This window comes from Trachypithecus francoisi, unplaced genomic scaffold, assembly GCF_009764315.1.
Source record: "Trachypithecus francoisi isolate TF-2019V2 unplaced genomic scaffold, Tfra_2.0 Lachesis_group7, whole genome shotgun sequence".
In the NCBI taxonomy this organism is placed as follows: Eukaryota; Metazoa; Chordata; class Mammalia; order Primates; family Cercopithecidae; genus Trachypithecus; species Trachypithecus francoisi.
The window spans coordinates 58104537-58126048 of NW_022681472.1; the positions used below are offsets into that span (position 1 = coordinate 58104537).

The window sequence follows — 21512 nt, forward strand, 5'->3', positions numbered from 1 at the left end:
GAGATGACTTGAACATGTTTTTAGGTTGAGATGAGGCTAGTTGAGTAGGAAATTATTTAGAAGATAATAATATAAGAAAAGCTTATTTTACTTGTTTATATATTTATTTAGCCCTGGGTAGTACAGATTGTCTTCCATATTTTATTCCTGCTATGTGTACATCCCATTATCATTCAAGGAAAGTGCCTCTGAGGCAAAATAAAAGCTCAATATCCAAAGAATGATTATACACCATGGTCTACTCACTAAAGGCAAAAATCTTTTTAAAATATCTTTTTTAATTTCTAGGACTCCCTCATCTCATGTATTCACATGTCCAGCTCCCATTTAGCTTTCGAGAATTAGCTCAATGGTGTCAACTCTGGAAAGATGCTCCTTTAATTTTCCTCAGCCCTATCTTACAAGCTAAATTAGAGGCCTCTATTTGATGTCCCATGTCTCATGCATATGAGGATCACAGCAATTTTAACAACCACCATAGAATCACATGATTGCCAACCCTCCAGACTTGATGAGCTCCATTAAACCATGATGGAGACACAGTAAATGCAAGGAAATCAGAGTGGAGAAGAGACCATGTTACTGCTACCCTCCCAGACAGTCTCTCTCGAACTCTGAGTATGCTAATGAAAGAACCTGTAATTTGCTACTCCAAAATAATGAAAAGCATTAGAAGTAACTCACTTTCTCTTAATGTTTAGGGTCTGTTTTTATTAATGGCCTTTTTGGTCTGACTATACTTACCAAGCTTTGAGGCTAAAGGGAAAATAAATTGCACCTAATTTACATGAAGATAGAGGCTTAGGGAGGAATGCTTTCATCTGACTGCATGCAGTATAGTGGTAAGAAAGGATCAGGCATGTACATGCAGTTATTTTATTTGTGTGCTCCCATGTATTTAAGGAAAAAAAAAACCCTACATTCCTGAGTTTTTGCTTCTACTCAATATGCTTCTGAAAATCAGAACTGGTTAGAGAAGAGAGTTAAACCAACTAACACTGATCTCTGCCTTTCTTTGTGAGTTGCCCTTTCAACAAATCTTATATTTTCAGGGGCCTGAAGAGCAATGGCAGAAATTGCAAGAAGCCTGGCAGGATGGTGACATGGGATGCAGGCAAAAGCAAAAGTAAAATGCATAATTGAGTTTCACATGGAAAGTTGGAAAATTGCCCACTTTTAAAAGTATTTTAACTCCCTCTATCCAGTCATTATGAAATCTAGGAGCCACCTGCAAACTACGTGTTCAATTGTTTCCTTCAAATTGACTCTTTCCTAAATCAGTCAGTTTTAACATCCATTGTCATTAGCATAGAGTTTAAGAAACTTAGATGTCTTTGAGAAGACATCCAAAATGTGGCAGAATATGACACGTGATAATATGTGACACTGACTATGTGAATTATCAAAGGTGAGTCATAGTTCTATTTATTCTGCTAAAGTATACTCTGCAGAAATTGTTTATTGAGACAAACATGGAAAGTAAAGATAAACTATGAGTGCCATTTCTCTAAGCCTAGGTCCTCTGGAAAGATGAGCCTGAGGCAAGGGTTAAGGTACAGATGCTTTCTTTGAGAGGTGCAGGCCTAGGAGGAAGGGAAGGTGAAGAAAAGTGGGAGTGAGACAAAGAAAGATGTAAAGCAAAGGCTGGATTACTGTGCAGGCTATTCCTTTACAATGAGTCACAAAGAGATGTAGCAGATCATTGAGCAGGTTCATTTCCTAGAGCTATGGGACTTTTCTGACAGGGCTTCAAAGAGGAACTGTACCTCAGAGAAATCTATAGAAGGGAGAAAGGAAATAGAATCTATCTGCCCAGTTCCTGCATGGCTCCCATTTCCTATTGGTTAAGGTTTACTCCATAGGCAGCTAACTCCCCTACATTGCCAGGCCATGTCATCCAGCCACCTGGTGGCCACTGGAAAAGCCAGATTCCACATCCTGCAAGACACCATTCCACTCAGGTCTAGAAAGAGAAGGAGTGACTTGTCACATGTGAGATGGTGGAGGGAACGTTCGTGAAGCCCTGGGGCTCCAACTCAGGGAGGCCTGCAAAGGTTTTCACATTCTCCCTTTAAGATGTGTCCCTGATCAAGGCTGCATTGGGACAGTTCAAGTTGGAAAATATGTCAGTCAACAAACACTAAAGGAACACTCACTAGAAATTTACTTAGTATTAACTTAGGTTCTGTACAGGATATTAAGATGTTTGTAACTCAACCTTTGCCCTTAAAATAACCAGACATGCATGGAGATCAGAGCTCTGGGCTACTAAAGCTATTAAGATTTCCAGGGCAGGATACCTAGGAAGAGGGAGCTGCACACGGGAAGGGCCCCAGAAGTATGCATAGGATTAACTGCATCTCCTTAGTTATCTAGTGCTGCTCAACAAATTACCCAAAATGTAGCAGCTTAAAACAACACTTATTTATTATCTCCTAGCTTTTGTGGCTCAGGCTTACCTGAGTCCTCTTCTTCAAGGATTTCCACAAGGTTGCAATCTGCTAGGGCTAGGGTCTCACCTGAGAGCTCAAATGGGGAAGATTCTTTTCCAAATTCACTTTCCTATTGCTGGAATGATTCAGTTCCTTGAGGGCTGTTGGACTAAGGGCTTGTTCTTTGTTGGCTGTTGGCTTGAGGCTACCCTCAGTTCCTTGCCACATAGGCCTCTCCAACATGGTAGCTTGCTCATCAAAGCCAACAAGTCTGCTAGCAAAACAGAAGTGATGATATGTCATAACCTAATTACAGAAGCAACATGCTATTACCTTTGTTGTATTCTATTGATTAGAAACAAGTCATTAGGTCCAGCCCATACTCAAAGGGAAAGGATTCTTTCTGTAAGGACATATCGATCAGGAGGTGGAAGGACCATTGAGAGCCACCTTAGAAGTCAGGCTACCATAGTTGAACTGCAAGACAAGATTACCCAGGGCCCTGCAAAGATCACATGTTATAGGTTCAGAGCTGGGGAAGCCAGAATGAAAAGATTGTCACTAATAGCTAGAAAAGCCCTGAATATTTCAAACTTAAACAATACATTTATAAGTAACTCATAGATCAAAGAAAAAATTACCAGGAAAATTAAAAAATATTTTGAACAGAATTAAGTATATAAAAGTATAACATATAAAAATTTATGGGCTGTAACTAAAGTTATAATAAAGGAAAAGTAATAACCTTAACTGTTTATATGAGAGCAGAAGAAAGGTTTAAAGTTAATGAAATAACTAAACACCAAGAGAAGCCAGAAAAAGATAAGCAAATTAAACCTAAAATAAGCAGAAAGGTGAACATAATAAAGATACCACAGAAATCAATGAAATAAAAAATAGATACAGAAAATTAATAAGATCAAAAATCGACTCCTTGCAGCAGAATTCATAAACCCCTAGCAAACCTCAAGAGAAAAATAGAGAAAAGGCAAATTGCCAATATCAGTATTCAAAGGGGATGTCACTACAGAAACCATGGCATCAAAACTATCATATAGGAGCAATATGAACGACTTTATGCCAATAAATTAAATAACTTTGATAAAATGAACAAATTCCTTGAAAAATTCAACTTATCAAGTAACGAATGTGTTACATCACAGAAGATCCCCAGGGCCCTGTTTGTCACAATGGAAGGGAAAACTGCAAGAAATGCTATAAAGGAAGCTCTTCAGAATAAAAAGAAATGACATCATATGGTAACTCAGATCTACTGGAAGGAATAAAGAGCACCAAAAATGGTAGCCTGTGGATGAATATAAAAACTATAGTCATTGGCTGTGGGGCTCAGCCAATGTTGTGCTGATCTCAGTGCAGAACAACAGCCTGGCTGTTCCTGGATGTTCCAAAGCACTATTAAAAATGTATGGATCCCCATGAAGCCCTCCTATACCCAAGCATGCCAGGAGATTTGGGTAGGAATGGGGTTGATAAGCATTATTGCTTATAAAATCAGAAGTGCTGATAAAAGAAGTAAAGCTTAGAAAGCTTTGAGTCCTGCACCTGCTCATGGTCATTACTAACCAGTTTTACTCAGATGAAACATCAGTCTGCCTGTAAATCTACACAAGCTGTGTTAGATGGGAACACAGAACATCGCTGTACACTTGCATAAGTGTGGTCTATTTCATGGCATGAGTAAGTGTACCTGTGAGATGCAACACTAAAACAAACTACATGTTTTTTCTTCTCTTAATTTAAGACATTTGACCCTCTAAGGCAAACATTGTAACACAGTGTTGTTAGGTATAAAATTTATATCAAAATCATATGATTCCATTTGTATGAAATGTTCAGCAAATCCACAGAGACAGAAAATAGATGAGTGGTTTCTAGGGGCTGGGAGTAGAGAGGAATACAGAGTGAGTACTAATGAGTATTGCCTTTCTTTTAGGAGTGAGAAAAATGTTCTGGATTAAATGCTCTGGTTTTGCAACTTTGTGAATATAATAAAAACTACTGAATTATGTACTTTAAAGGGGTGAATCATATATATGGTATGTGAATTATATCTCCCAAAACTGTAAGAAGACACAATATATATGAAAAAAACAGCCAAAAGGATGAGAAAAAATCGCAACTATATTATTACAAGTTTTCTGTAATTTTCCTGAAGTAATTCAGTATAAAGTCTAAAAAGACTATAAGTTAATGATGCATATGTAATCCTTAGAGTAATCAATATAAAAATAAATAAAAGGAACTATAGTTAAAAAGCCAATGTGAAAACCTTCTGCTTCCAATTATGGGAGAGTAACAAAGACTAGATTTAAGCTTTTTCGTTGGAAAACTGAACAAAACGTATGTAACAACTGTTCAGACATTGGACAACGAACAACACAGGACAGTGATCCATGAAAGAACAGAAACAGGCAACCAGGCCCCATACTGACCCAACATTTTGCTTGCAGTCGATATCTGGATTATGGGTACCCAGGCTGGAGGAGTCATGCAGAGCCTGGGAGCCTCATGAAAATGAAGAGATGGAAATGAGAGTTTGGGGAGACTGAGACAGTTGGAAGCTGTGAGCCAGGATCTGAATAGGAGGGAGGTAAGAAGATGAGAAGACCTAGAGATTTGCATATAGGTCTACTTGAGTCTGATGAGTGCTGGATTATGCATACAAAGAGTGAAACATCACAAGACAAAGTAAAAAAGAACCAGGGAGTTGTAAACCTAGAATTCCCCAGAGCTCACACATGGTAAAAAGACAATAGCTCTGACCAGCCAGAGTGGAGAGTTCTCAGTGGTTACCCAGGGAATTCCTAATCACAATGAAATGATCACAACTATAGCATCTTGCTTAATATATCAAAAGAATTAATATCACTGCAAACAAAATTCACCAGTCCATTAAAAAAACACAAATACACAATGAACATGTGGAGTTTAAGAAAAGATCACTTAGGCCGGGCGCGGTGGCTCAAGCCTGTAATCCCAGCACTTTGGGAGGCCGAGACGGGCGGATCACGAGGTCAGGAGATCGAGACCATCCTGGCTAACACGGTGAAACCCCGTCTCTACTAAAAATACAAAAACTAGCTGGGTGAGGTGGCGGGCGCCTGTAGTCCCAGCTACTCGGGAGGCTGAGGCAGGAGAATGGTGTAAACCCGGGAGGCGGAGCTTGCAGTGAGCTGAGATCTGGCCACTGCACTCCAGTCCGGGCGACAGAGCGAGACTCCGCCTCAAAAAAAAAAAAAAAAAAAAATTCATAACCACAAGTTACCTTGTCGTAAGTTTGGGGCTGGAATCCAGCCTATCTGTAAAGCCAGAGAAATCCAAGCTGAGAATGTATGGTAGCACAGGTCCGGATTGTTAGTGCTGCCGGGTGCCTGGAAATAGCAAGCCCAGTTCCTCTGGGGAGAAATGTCCTGAATTCAGGCCTCAAAGAATAAAGATCCCAGTTCAGTAAGTTTACACACAGACATGCACGAGGGAAATAAGCCATCTTGAATGAGAGTCAGCCTAGGAAACAAATGGGATGAAGACCGCAGACACACAACCACTGAAATAATCACATGGTGAGGATAAAATTAGGATACCTAATGTGTGTAAAGAAAGAAAGGAGGGGATTGAAATTATGGCATTAGAACCAAAGTTTTTAAGTGACCAAACTGATTTGAAAAAAAAAAATAAAACTTCTAAACATAAAAATATGCTAATTGAATTTAGAAATCCCTTGGATAGTTTGAATCACCCATTAGGCACAACTGAAGACTAAACTATTAAGCTGGCAATATGACTAAAAAAAAATAGGGTCTGGGTCCTTATATTAATCTCTAATTTAGACATGAAACTGTGTATTCATGACAATGGGACAATAGTGATGAAAAGATGACCACGGACTATGGTAAAGGCAACTAGAAATCCACCAAATAACTGTCCCCTTCTATTGAAAGCAGGGGTGGTTGAGAGTCCACTGTTCAGATAAAGCTTAAATTTCTAAGTTTCTCCCCTGCAACTAGTTGTGGCCATGTGGCTAGATCACTCCAATAAAATACAAAAGGAAATGACGTGTAAAACTTCCAGATCAAGGCTTTTTAAAAGTGGGTGTAACCCCTCCATGTCCTCTTTTCGTTGCCGCCCGTTTGCAGGTGTAGGTGCTGAACTGTAGGAGATGCTGGAGCCACAGATCAAAGCAGCCCCGCTTTATCCTGCTTTGTTTCCTCATAGCACTTGTGACCATATGACACGGGATATATTGATGTATTTATCACTTATATCCCCACATTCAAGTTAAATTCCATGTGAGTCTGAACTAGGTTTAGTTAATTGCTGTATCCCTGTGTCTAGAGTTCAGGTTAGTACTAGTACATGTTAGGGATATAATAAATATCTGAGTGAATACAGTTGTTTATAAGCCCCACCCCAAGAGGGTCTTAGGCAGCCAGCCTGGTGTGCAAACTACTGCTGAAGCTCATATGAAGTAAATTCTCCAATATTAAAACATGGGCTTGGCACAGCATTTCTCTGCATGAGCTCTGTTTGCAATGGCATCTAGGAAACAGACACCACGAAAGTCTACCCTTTCAAAGCCAGGGCACCAGCTCTGGGCACCTCAGGGAGCAGAACCTCTGTTCATTTTGTTCTCTGTCTGGTTTTTCAAGGCTACCACATGCCCTGTTCTTGTCTGGGTGGGAACATGACTGCAGCTTTGTAGCCTTTGTGAAGGAGATGCGCCACTTTGTCTCAGGAGCCAGAGTTTGAAGGAGACTTCAGAGCTTGCTGAGTGCTACCTTCTTTGGTTGTGAAATTGGTCTCTTTTGGTTTCTAATTTTCTAATTTTGTAGTCTTAAAATTTTAATGACATACCAGAAGTAACAAAGAATGGAATCATGCTGAATAGCAGCTAGGAACAATCAGATAAATAATACTTTTTATGCGTTTGGAACCTCATCGTTTACAAAAGGTTTTCACATATCTTATTGTACCTAGAACTTCTTAACAGCTCTGTATGAAGACAGTGACCCCATTTGGTAGAGAAGGAAACTGAGGCTACCAAAAGTTGTCTGTCTTTTTTAAAATGGCACTGTTGATGAGTGGTAGTGTTGAGACTTAGACCCTTCTGTTTCCAAATCTCAAGTTATCTCCATTACACTATTTAATAAGATTGAGGAGAATGAACTTGGATCTATGTCACACACTATATGGCACAATGTCAGTGCCATCATCATCACTGTAATATCTATGAGACACTTATTTTGTGCCAGATTCATGCTAAGTGTTTTATGTGCATTATCCAATGTAATCCTCACAATGACCCAAAATGGAGAAACCATTATTTTCAAAGAGGAAACTGAGGCCAAGAGATTGAGGAATACTTGCCCGGGTTACAAAACCAGGTTGAAGCAAGAGTGAGTTTTAAACTAAGTTCTATCTAATTCTAGACCACAACCTCATCTTTTCTCTACTGAAAAGTTGTTGTCATAAAGACAAAACATTAATGTCACTGAGGTTCATGTCCTCATCTTCTCTTTCCTATACTATTAGAAAAGTTCCTCTCCAAACTTTCTCCATATCTGAAGTCTTGACTACCTCCCCTCCCTCAATTCTGCCTCCAGACCAAAGTCTCAGTCATCTTTCCAAAAGGCAACTGAACAGGGAGAATCCCCTGTTTGAAAAACCTCCACTAATTCCAAATCATCTCCTGATGAAGATCAAACTCCGTATTATCTTATTACATGCCTTTCACAAATGAGTCCTAACCTGCTCTTCCAGGTACATTCTGGCAGCTTTGCTCTGCTCACCCTACATTTTCACCATGGTATTCTCAGATTTGTCTCTTTTTTTACAATGCTCTTTCTGCCCAAGATGCTCATATCTGTCTTCTCTATCTGGCAGACTTGTACTCACCTTCTTCTGGATTAAAGATGTCTATGGTGGTTATCCTGCACCTTTCTCACCACTGTATGCGTGATGTATGGATAACCCTTTTAGTTCAAAGATCTCTCCACCCCTAGGACCGGCACCAAAGAGACCACACTCAGGGAGCTCTTCATATTTGGATTTGACCTGCACGATAAGCCTCTGGACCTTGCAACAGTGCCACAGTGGAACATGACTTTTGGGAAAGAGATGAGTATGACTTTGCATGTGTGAGAGACATTCACTGTTTTGGCCACAGGGCTGGCTATGGTACATACTTTCCAAAGATCATCAAATTGATTCCTCTTTGACCTGTGTGCACATTCCACTCCTTCCATCAAAATGTGGAATTCCATTTCCCCTGTCCTTCTAACTTGGCTGGTTCTGTGGCTCTTTTGACCGGTATAATGTGGCTTTTGACCAAGAGAATCGAGTACTTCTAAGTTCAGGCCTTAAACTTCCATTTCATTCTTCTTATAGCCCAGCAACTTTATTATGGAGGCTCAAGCCACATAAAGAGGCCACATGGGGAAAAACTGAGGTGCTCTATTGAACAGACTCAGCCAGGATCCCAACCAGTAGCCAGTACTAACTGCCAGCCGTGTGGATGTGCCATCTTGGATGTTGCAGCCTAGTTGAGCACTAAGATAACTCAGCCACTGCCAACATTACAGGAAGAAACTTCAAGCTGAGCCCAGTCAACCTAAAGAATTATGGAATATAATAAAAGATTGTTGTTTTAAGCTGCTAGGTATCGGGGTAGTTTGTGATGCAGCAATAGATACCTGAAACAAACCACAATGCCTAGAACAGTTTGTGGCACTTAGTAGATGCACAGAAATGAGCTGACAATGAACAAATGAATGACAGTAGTAAGTATCTTTGATATATTTCTAAGTAAAGGCTTCAAATGACCCTGCCACCCTAGCCACAGCTCATTAGGCCAGTCATGAACAACTGACATTATTGCAACTTCTGCAATGTCCAAGGAGAAGAACTTAGCCCAACATAGCCAACTGTGACAACTAAAGCAATCAGATCCTCTAATCAAGAGTCATAATGTGAAATACACAAAAGAAGTCAGCAGTTGGTAGTAGGGTGAAAAGGTGCAATTCTTGTACATGTGAGCAGAACCATGAAGCCATAGAGGTCAGGGATCAGTAGAGGTCCTAAGGCAATGGGATATATGAAGCAATGAAAGCATAAGACACACTTCTGAGATAGGAGGAAGAGTAAAGTATAGGCAGTTGGTAACCTAGAGAAGTAGTAGAGATTACAGAGAGTAGCTGAGACACCATAACCGCAAAGCAGTAGAGTAGAAAGTAGCAGATTTTGCTTCTTAAAGGAAAACCAAATAGGTCAGTTGCTAAAACCTAAATTATATTCTACTAGATCAATTCCTCTTCTTCCAAAAGCCCTAGCCATGCAACTACTCTGTCTTTATTACTTCCATATAGAGTCATAAAATATAACCTTATCACATGATGAAAACTACACATGTCATGGTTCTTTGTAACTTGAAAGTATCTTTCCCAGGTGTTCTATATATGTTTGCTAAACTGAACTGGATGGATAAATGTTTTTCTGGGAAGCTATGGGATACGAAGAAATTTTTTTGAAATCCCATCTGCATGATGACCCTCAATTTATGCTTTGTAATAATCAGTATTATACTATATTGTGCTGTGGTGACAAATACTCTCTCTCATCTCAGTGGCTTATGTCTCTCACAAAATCTGCTCCAGGTCTGGGTAATCACAGGGCAGCTACCCTCCATGATGGCTCAATATCTCCATATCAACTTGTACTTTCATAATAGCTGAAGCACCGTATTGCAGACACTGTTGAGGCCACACCCTCACTGACATTCACTTTAACCTGCAAATGGCTGCTTTCTTCAAACACCCTTTGCTCTAAAGTAAGACCCTTTGCTCTAGTAAGTGGTTGTCTAGCTCCCAGAGCATGCTTACAGGGAAAACTGGAAGTGCTAGAGAATTATTATGCCCAGAAGCAGCTCTCAGCCAGCAACAGATAGGGAATCAGTGGATAAATACCCCAGCCTCAGTTGAAATAATTCTGCAGCAAGTTCTACCCTGACTCCAAGAATTCCCCAGTAGTATTGAAATCCAGTTGCCAATAGCAATTACGGGCTTTATAAGGCACTCTTTGCTGGCTTCCTTTCCTTGCTTGTCTTACTTCTCTGTTCCCTTACTGGTGTTTCTTCCCAAACTATTTGCACTCAAATCCTTGCCTCAGGGTCAGCCTATGGAGGTACCAAACCAAGGAAGCCCTAGCAAATTGCACCAACTATTAAGAAGCTACCATCCAGAAGTGACACTTCTGCTTACCTATCTTTCGCCAAAGCAAGTCATCTGACCATGCCTAACTGTAGGTGGGTGGGAAAGGCCACTCCTTTCTAATATCTTCCAGAAGTAGGAGGGGCCAGAGATAGGTGAACCAGAGTTACTCTGCCACACACTTTTTGCAAGGTAGAGAGAACATTCGAAAGGAGTTAGAACTTCTGTCCCATGACTTAGTTTCCTCAACTGACCTGACACTCTGAGAAGGAGGGTGAGGCTATTTTTAACCCCTGGAGGGCTTTGCTTCCCCTTCTTAGAGCCCAAGCACATTTATTTTAGATCACAGGAAAGCAAGCTGAGAGGGCAGTTAAAAGAGAGACAATAGGTAGTAAAACAAGAACTTAACAAAGATCTGGGCAGCATGCCCATAGCCATGACAGTATGTCGCTTTGGTTAAAGGCACAAGTGTAAATGTTATCACCGTTCCATCCTGGAGAAAGACAGAGAGTGTCTTTTAACATCCACAATTATTTATTTTTTGAACATACTGAATAGTTTTGTGCCTGGCACAAGATTAAAACCTGCAGATGCAGAGATAAAAGACCCAGTTCCCAGGGAATACACTCTTCTGGCTGAGAAAGGAGAGTAAACATCTAAACAGAAGATACGATAGGTCTGAAAGTGTGGAAGTTTTAAGAAAAAATGTGTTGTAAATACTCTAAATGGCACTCCTTTTCTTTCTTTGCCTTCACAGCAAAACTTCTTAAATGCATTGTTTAAACGTATTAGTTTTCTATTGCTGCTATAACGAATTACCGTAAACACAATGGCTTAAAACAATACAAATTTATCATTTTTTAGTTCTATAGGTCAGAAGTCCAACATGGGTCCCACTGAGTTAAAATCAAGGTGTTAGCAGGGTTGCGTTTTGTTTTTTGTTTTGTTTTGTTTTTCTCTGGAGGCACTAGGGGAGAATCTATTTCCTTGTCTTTTCCAAACTTGAAAGGCTGCCCACATTCCTTGGTTCATGGCCGCCTCCTCCATCTTCAAAGCTAGCAATATTACATCTTTTCGAATGTTCTTCTGTCAACACTTTTCTTTCCAAACAGACTGAAAAGGTTCTCCACTTTTTTTTGTTTTGTTTTTTTGTTTGTTTGTTTTTTGAGACAGAGTCTCGCTCTGTCGCCCAGGCTGGAGTGCAGTGGCGTGATCTTGGCTCACTGCAAGCTCTGCCTCCCAGGTTCACGCCATTCTCCTGCCTCAGCCTCCCCTGCAGCTGGGACTACAGGCACCCGCCACCATGCCTGGCTAATTTTTTGTATTTTTAGTAGAGATGGTGTTTCACCGTGTCAGCCAGGATAGTCTCCATCTCCTGACCTCATGATCCACCCACCTCGGCAGGCTGGGATTACAGGCGTGAGCCACCACACCTGGCCAGGTTCTCCACTTTTAAACATGTATGTGATTAGATTGGGCCCATCCAGATAACCCAGGATAATTTCCCCTGTGCCCTAAGTCACATCAACAAAGTCCCTTTTGTTATGTAAGCTAATCTATTCACAGCTTCTGGGGACTAGTGTGTGGATATCTTTGGGTGGCCATTATTTTTCCTACCACAATATATTAAACATTTTAAAAACACACCTTACCACATATAAGGAGAGAATACATGCACAAAATCAACATTCAGAGTGTAAAAATGAACAGTTCACAGACATGGATTTGCGGACAGTGTCACCAGATGGAAGAAAGAACATTTTTGCTTGCAATTAAGGAAACGCACATTTAAAGCAATTTTAATGCCATTTTATACCTTATACACTAGCAAAAATAAATAATAATCTTAATAATCCAATGTGGCTTGATTAATACATTCCCTGAATGTGGCTTCAGGGAAATATATTGCTGATGATGCTATAAATTGTTTTAATCTTTCTAAAAAGCAATTTGGCAATAAGTAACAAGTTGCTCGTGTCTTTTTTCCAAATAAATCATCTTTAGAGATATTGACCTAACTAAATGACCTCAAAGAGAAAATTTTAGAAGCCATTGGTCTAAACAAGCCTTCACAGTCACATTATTTATAAGAGAAAGAAACTGGAAATAACCCAGATGTCCAAAAATAGAGCTACAGATGAGCAAACTGTGACATATTTACATGATGGATTGCTCTATAATCATTAAAAAGACAAGTTTATGGATTATGTTGACTCAAGATTATGTAGGCTTGAAATACTATTAATAAAAGGGCAAAGTACAAAATAGTAAGTGCATAGCTATTTCAACTATAACAAAATAAATATAGTCTGTAAATTATAGTTATAAAATAAAGAAAATAGGGATGTAATAATTTAATGTTTAATATGTTTTAAAACTAAAGTGCTCATATTCTGGTTTAAAAGGATGATGTGGATATTGTGGTGAATTACTAGACAAAAGTTATTTAAGGGAAGTTAGACCATACACATTTATGTATATGGACTGTACCTATGAAGAAACATTGACAGGGCCCTGTCACGTATTCAGCCCTAGGTACATGGTTCACAGCAAGTAGAAAAGAAGAGTAAGATAGGGCCCTTGGGCTTGATAAACATTCAAGAAACAAAAAGGGCACAAGAGATGAGAATATAGACGTTTTTTGGGTTCAATTATATGGAAAAGACAAAAACCAAAGGGTTTTAAAATTGTGTTTTCAGAAACTCTAAATTTTACAAATACTAGAGTTCTCTGAGACATTTAGTGAATGGAATTAGGCTTTAGGTAATGATTAGGAATCACTGACATGTAACTATTTTATTTTTGTAAAAATGCTTATTTTTAACGACTGTTTTTATTTCACAATGCTCTTTCAAAATTATTAGACACCATGGAATAGAACAAAAAAGAAAGTAAAGCACATCTCCTAAAAATCAATCCCAGTCCCAAGAAATAATCCCTGTTAATATTTTATAAATGTCATTTTAGCCAGGCTCATTTAATCAGGTTCGACCAGAGACACAGAACTGGTAGGAGATATATAGCAATAGAATTTATTGCAGGGAAATGGTTTACATAACTATAGCGGCTGGCTAGCTAAGTCTGAGATCCATAGGACAGGCCATCTGGAAGAGCAGAGCAGAACTCTAGGGCACAGGTAGAAACAGCTGAACACAGGCAAAATTTCTTCTTTTTCAGGGAAACCTCAGCTCTGCTCTTAAAGGCCTTTCAGTAGAATGAGACCCACTCAAGTTACCTAGGAAAATCTCACTAACTTAAAGCCAGCTCATTATGAATTTTAATCATAGCTAAAGAAATACCTTCAGAGCAATACCTAGATAAGTGTTTGATTAACTGAGAAGTTTAGCCAAGTGCAGTTGACACGTCAAAAAGATCATCTCAGTGCATCCCTTGTCAACTTGGCCTCCATACACATCTCCTCAAACCATATTTAATCTCCAGATAAGGACAATAACAAAGTCATGCTCTGCTTCACATGATACAGCTATCTTTTGTACAATCCAAATCAAGCTAATCTTTTCCCCAAAAAAGGATGCAAAGTCCTCAGGTGATGTTCACTCTTCTATTTTGATAGCCTATAACTTAAACACTGTGATACAAAGGTAACCATTACTTAATACATCTTATGTGAGAGGATAAGGGTATAATAATGAGAAGAAAATGAAAAAAATTATTTATATATATAAACATATTCATTAAAAATAAGTAAGAAATACTCATAACAACTACAGTCCTCATTTCTGCAACTGGTTACCTGGTCATAGTATTTATGACTGCATTCCTCCACTGCCCACTCCATATTCCCTTTGCCCTTAGCAAGCACCTGAGCTGGCCATAGTTCTTTACCTGGTAGTGTGACCCGAGCCTTCATTCCTAAAGGATCTGAGACATTAGTAGTCCTTCCTGAATTGGGTTGTTGTAGTTTTCCATTGATTTGTAGTAATCACAAGGCACGGTAGTACTAAGAGGTATTCTAAGGAGTCTTCTGTATTCTAGACAAACTCTTCCTTATCTCCACTGTGTGCCCAATTTTTCTATGGTAACCAGGATCAATCACCCCAGCCAGTAAAATAACTGTTTGCCTGTGGATTCATAGGCATGAGGAGCACAAAGTGACTGGGTGGCCGTCTCAACTTCCAGGTCAATGGATCATTGTTGTATCTCTTGGAAGAAGTATTTTTCCCTTTGAAACTAAAACCTATATAGATCATCAAAGTCTAAGTGTGTGGGGACAGAAAGCAAAAACTTTGCTAGTGGATCATCAGCCATGCCCATTTTTACCCTTTGACTCCTAAACTGAATTCTGGCTATGGGAGCAACAACACCACAGATTAGATATTGATTCAGAGCATATATAACAACCCAGAGGACACTGTCCTCACCCTGCAAGGTATTGCCACCAGCTGACTGTAATTGAGTCTTCAAAGGGCCATTCCACCATCTCACCAAGCCAACTGCTTCAGGTTGGTAGAAAACATGGAAGCCAAATGATGGCACTTAATTGCTAAAGGCAAGGTAGACATGGTTACCATAGTGGATAATGGAGTCAAAGAAGTAATCGGAATCGTTTGACTCACAGAGACTTATGACTTTGGATAGTTAATCATGGTGTCCTATGTGGCAGATGCGTGGTTGCCAGAGGCTGAGGGAGACTGGGGAAATAACTGCTAATGGTACAGGGTTTCCTTTGCGAGGGGCGGTGAGGAAATGTCCCAGAATTAGATAGTGGTAATGGTTGCAAAACTTTATGAATATATTAAAGCTATTGAACCATATACTTTAAAAGGGTGGATTTTATGGTATGGAATTAATGGCATGTGATAAATAATTTACAATGTTTCTACTTTTTAAAAATGCATGTAATATGTATTCATGTAGAAAAACAAGAAAGTACATACATACAACAATGAAGAAAATAAAATCACTTAAAATACAAAAAAGGTGAATAGAAAAGTAAAACACAATTTCAACTTTAAAGGCACTCATCTTTTGGTACTTTATATCTACAAACTAAGAGCAATATGACATATAAAGTGCTATGAAAACTATGACCTGCATATGACAAGAATGAAATACTTCTAGACTATCTTTCCCACGATATGCACAGATGTGACTGCCTGCCTGCAAGCCTTACACCCTCACAAGCATTCATTATAATTAATGTAGAAGATTTCAACAGGGTTTCTGTCCCAAAAAGAAGAGAAGACCCACCCTCTGGTACTGGCCCATGCCTAGGTGAGCTCTCGAAGTGGTTGCTGAACTGTAGGTGATCTGGCAGAGAAGATTGAGCCAAACAATATTAAGGAATCTACTCCAGTAGAATGACTTTGCTAAGAGTTTTTGCTTTCTATAAATTTTGTTACTTAAAGTACAGCATTTAGCTATCCCCATTCTATGTGATGGTTGCTCCTACACATGCTCTTCAGTCTCTTCAGTTGCTCCTACACATGCTGTTCTCTGGAACTCCAAAGGACAAAGTGTGGAGCTTGACAGAACCCTCCGCCTTCTAGGTATTCACAGCACATCCAGGCCCACCTAGCAGCTCCTGTGGTTGAAGAAACTTCAGCAAGACCTGTCAAGTATGTCATTTTCTAAGAAATCTACCAACATCTTTCATGCAACGGGCCATGTCCAGTGCTAGGTCACCTTAGTCTTTCTCCAATATCAAAATGGGACATTCTGGAGCTTCAGAGCCTTTTGTCTCCAGAGAAGCTGAGAAATGCTCACTTTCTCCATTCATGCTCAGTGACCTCCCCTTCTATTTCTTCAGCCAGCTAGCACTACCCTGTTTGTGGGAGGCGGCTGGAAGGAGTGCTTTGGAGATAGCCTGTCTAAATACTTAATGTACCTTTCAATCAAGGATGTTGTGCTCACAATTTTGTTTTTTGATTCATCCCTCTTTCACTTTTGTGGTTTCAATAATGTGATACAAGAGCCTGTCCCTTCCCCTGTTCCTTGAAACAGAATCTTGATGCTAATGGGCCAGCTAAGCACAGGAAGGACCAACTAGCTTCACATCGGGAAAAATTACCTTACAGAATCTTTTTTTTTTTTTTTTTTTGAGGCGGAGTCTCGCTCTGTCGCCCGGACTGGAGTGCAGTGGCCAGATCTCAGCTCACTGCAAGCTCCGCCTCCCGGGTTTACGCCATTCTCCTGCCTCAGCCTCCCGAGTAGCTGGGACTACAGGCGCCCGCCACCTCGCCCGGCTAGTTTTTGTATTTTTAGTAGAGACGGGGTTTCACCGTGTTAGCCAGGATGGTCTTGATCTCCTGACCTCGTGATCCGCCCGTCTCGGCCTCCCAAAGTGCTGGGATTACAGGCTTGAGCCACCGCGCCCGGCCACCTTACAGAATCTTAACCAACTCTTTCCATCTGGTAGAGAGGAAGAAAAGGAGAGAGAATTGGTTTGACAACACTGTGGGAGGGGGCGGGAAGGGGCCAAACCTCCAGGCTACAAGTATTCTAGTATTCACGTCCCACTCATCGTTTTAAATATCTATTCTTTTATGTTTCCACATCCTTGTAATCAGTTCTTGTCAGTGGGAATTGTGTTGTGAATTCACACCTTGAATTCCTTAGTTCTGTGACTAGATGAGTTCATAGAACCTATAAGTTTGACCTGAATAAAGTTCTAAGAGCAGAGATGGGGATAAAGGGAAAGTAAGAGCCCACAGGTAGTTCTCTCAGAGGAGGGAGGGCTGGAAGACAGAATGCCACAGAAGGCCTAGGAGCGGGTGGAGTGTTCAGTCCTTTGAATAAAGTTAGCAAGTGAGGTTTTTATGGAGGTCCTCAGTGAGACACTGGGCCCATGGAATTAACAAGGCATTATGTTCAAGGCCAGGATATGGGCAGCAGAATCTGTTCCACTCTCAGTTCAGTGAGTCCAGGGGTTTGTCTGGGCTGCATCAGAATTACCTGGGGGAGGTGATTTAAACTTTTCACATTCATAAATATGTGCATGTGCACAGAAAGAGAGAGAGAGATAGGCAGGGAGAGAGAGAGAAAGGCAGGTGATTGTAGAATGGGTCCTGGTAGAGAAAGCGGGCAAGGGTGGCTTGAAAATGGATGGGCACAGTGGCTCATGCCTATAATTCCAGCACTTTGGGAAGCCAAGGTGGGCACATTGCTTGAGGTCAGTCATTCAAGGCCAGCCTGGACAACATGGCAAAACCCTATCTCTATTAATATTAGCCTATAGTCCCAGCTACTGAGGTGGTTTGAACAGGAGAATTGCTTGAACCCAGGAGGTGGAGGTTGTAGTGAGCTGAGATTGTGCTACTGCACTCCAGCCTGGGCGACAGAGAGAGACTCTGTCTCAAAAAAAAAAAAAGAAAAGAAAAGCTCCCTAGTTTATTCTGCTACATGACCTTATCCACAACCCAACCATTGTCCTAACTTAACATGGAAAAGGGGCCGGGCGCGGTGGCTCAAGCCTGTAATCCCAGCACTTTGGGAGGCCGAGACGGGCGGATCACGAGGTCAGGAGATCGAGACCATCCTGGCTAACACGGTGAAACCCCGTCTCTACTAAAAATACAAAAACTAGCCGGGCGAGGTGGCGGGCGCCTGTAGTCCCAGCTACTTGGGAGGCTGAGGCAGGAGAATGGCGTAAACCCGGGAGGCGGAGCTTGCAGTGAGCTGAGATCCGGCCACTGCACTCCAGTCCGGGGGACAGAGCGAGACTCCGCCTCAAAAAAAAAAAAAAAAAAACATGGAAAAGGTCACAGAAAACTCTTTTTTCCTTCTTGTCACAAATGCCATTTCCCTCAATGTGCCAGGTAGGACAGTAAGCACAATCCAAACTGGAGGAAGAATAGACTAGGGAATGTAGTGGCTCACTTCAGTGTGGCTTCAGGTGCAACTTGATGTAGGACTTAAGTGATGTCATCTAAATAAGATCCCCACTCCCTCCATTTCTCTGTCTCCACCTCATCAGTGTTGGTTCCATCCTCTGGTCTCATGTGGTCATAGATTACTGTGGCGGTTTGAGCTACTACATCCTCTCTCCTTCGTGTCCAACAAGAAGAGAGTAAGAGTCTTTCCCAGGATTCCTGATGGCTATCATTGCCTGTCATTGGCCTATTCCTGAACTGTTCATTGTGCCCAAGAGAATGTTACCCTATAACACTGTAGCAAGTGTATTCAGTAGTAATTCCCCAGTCTCTTCCCCAAAGGGATCTACTTCTCTTTACTAGGATAGCTATACGTTGGAGAAATGGGAGTGCCCAGACTTTTCAAAGATTTGTATACTGAAATTGATACTCAGAAACCCTAAATGCCCTCATAGCCTGGGACCAGGCAATAAATGGGGTCCTGGTCCAAGTCTGGCTCACAGTGGACCCACTGGGTACAGACAGCTACCTGTTTTTCCAGTCTTCACATGAATAACTAGAATGGAGATACCTGATAGTTGGTAGAATCAAATGCTTTACACTGGTTCCTTGACCTGTGAGGTAAGATATTCTAGGGAAGAAGGTCAAGTAGAAGTATCTGAAACTGCCCCAAACCCCTGACTAAGAGAGTATATAAAAAATAGGGCTACTTCTCGGGGAAATGACACAGATCAGTGCCACCTTCAAAAGCTTTTAATGACTTCAGGGTTGGTGGTCCTTCTATATCCTCCTTTAATTCGCCACGTGGCCTCTACTAAAACAAGATGGGGCATGGTGGATAAGAATAGACTATGGCAAACTCAACCAAGTAGTAACCCCAATTGCAGTGGCTGTGCCCAACATGATATCTCTATTACAGCAGATTAACCATGGCCTCCAGCACATTGCATGTGGCCACTGACCTGATATCTGTGTTCTTGTTCATTCCTACCAGGAAGAGGGATAAGTAGTTCACAATTACATAGGACAGAAAACCCTACATGGTTATGGTCTGGCCCCAGGGCTATGTTAACTCTATTACCTTCTGGCATAATACAGTCTGAGGTCACCTGGATGGCCTGACACTCTGAAGAACATTGGTTTGGTCCACAACATCAGTGATGTCAGCTTAATCAGAACTGATCATCCAGGAGTAGGAAATATGTTGGAGCATGGGAAGACACATAGACTCCAGGGGTGAGAGGTAAATTCTACAAAGATGCATGGGACCACCATATAAGTGAAGATTCTAGATGGATCCAGAGCATGCTGGGACATCCTCTCCAAAATAAAATACAAATGTTTGCATCTCACACCTTCCATCATTAAGAAAGAAGCACATTTGGTAGATGTTTTGGGGTTCTGGTACAACACATTTGGAATATTGTTCCATCCCATCTATTGGGTAGCTCAGAGGCTGCCAGCTTTACGTGGGGCCCTGGGCAAGAAAAGGCTCTGAAGTAGATTCAGGCTGAGGGGCAAGTAGCCCTGCTTCTTGAACCATGCAACCCAGTAGTCCCTATGGTACCTGAAGTGTCTGTGGTAAGAAAAGATGCTGTGAGGTGTTTCATCACATGCTACAGTAGGAGCATTGCATTGTAGACCCCTAATGTTTTTGAGCAGGGGCATACCATCTGCAGCAGAGAACCATGCACTATGCATGACCCAAAAGCAGCTATTAGTACACTACTGAGCCTCAGTGGAGAAAGATTATCTCACTTTAATAAAAATAGAGCATGGACCATTAAGTGACCATGCAGCCAGAGCTGCCCATCAGCAGGTAGGTTCTGTCAGAGGTGAGCAATCCTTCATAAGATGGAAGTGGTGCATCCAGGATCAGTCACAAGCAGGGCTGGAGGGCATAAGTAAGCAGCATATGGGGAAGACCCAGAACCCCTCTGCTTCTGGGCCCCTGCTCACACCTAGGGCTACATGGAATTGGGAAAGCTTTTGAACGAGGATGAAAGAAGACTAGTCCTGTTTCGTGGATGGGTTGGCTTGGCATGATCAGGTAAGTCTGCTGCTTATACCACCACTTCGTTATGGCTCTGGAAGACAGGGAGGTCCTCCCAATGGGCATAGTTCTAGGGAGTGCACCTAGCTACCCAGTTTATATGGAAAAAGAAGTGCCCTGCATTAAGAATATATGCAGGTTCATGCAGAGTGGCAATGGCTTGACAAGTTGATCAGAAGCTTGGAAAGAAAAATGGAGTATCAGGGTTAAAAAGATCTGAGAAAGGGATATATGGACTTACAGGATGGGCAAAAATCATGAAACAAAGTAAATACAATGTAAAAGAAGACAAAGAATTACTTTAATTTTAGATTAGTATGGGTACAATTAGACTTTCCTTTTGATTTTAGGCAACTTCGTTGTTTTTAAAGGGAAATACTGTACATAGCGACGGGAATTCTCACAGCTACCTCCACCAGCTCTTCCCTGGCATGTTAGGCACCCAAAAGTGTCTTCCAGACAGCCAAGAAACTGGTCTGAAGTGCTATCTGGAATGTTCTAGGATAGGAAAAAGGGATTGGTTCTAGCCAGCATGAGAGAGAAGAAGGTTGAGAGTTTTGTAATACATGTGGGTTTTTATTATGTTAAATTCCAAGTCTATTATGTATTCCCATTAGAAATTTATTTTATGGCTGCCTTTTTCCCTGGGGGATTTGTGATGGCAAACAGGAGTGGATGAGTGTATCAGTCAGGATAAGCCAGGATGCAGCAAAACATGGCTCTACCTACCCGGTGGCTTATAACAACAAGGTTTGTTTCTCCCTCATTCTACTTATCCAGTGTGTTAGGCCGTTCTTTCATTGCTCTAAAGAAATACCAGAGACTGAGTACTTTATAAAGGAAAGAGGCTTAATGGGCTCCTGGCTCTGCAGGCCGTACAAACATGGCACTGGCATCTGCTCAGCTTCTGGGGAGGCCTCAGGGAGCTTTTACTCATGGTAGAAGCAGGAGCGGGCATCTTATGGCAGAGCAA

General features: G+C 41.1%; 1 long non-coding RNA gene and 1 pseudogene across 1 annotated transcript in view; one reads left to right on the forward strand and one right to left on the reverse strand.

Annotated features, from left to right (window-relative positions):
• Positions 1-21512, reverse strand: part of LOC117079216 — a 64605-nt gene that overhangs the window by 16617 nt on the left and 26476 nt on the right. The window lies entirely within an intron of this gene.
• On the forward strand, positions 3833-4015 carry LOC117079214 (annotated as a pseudogene).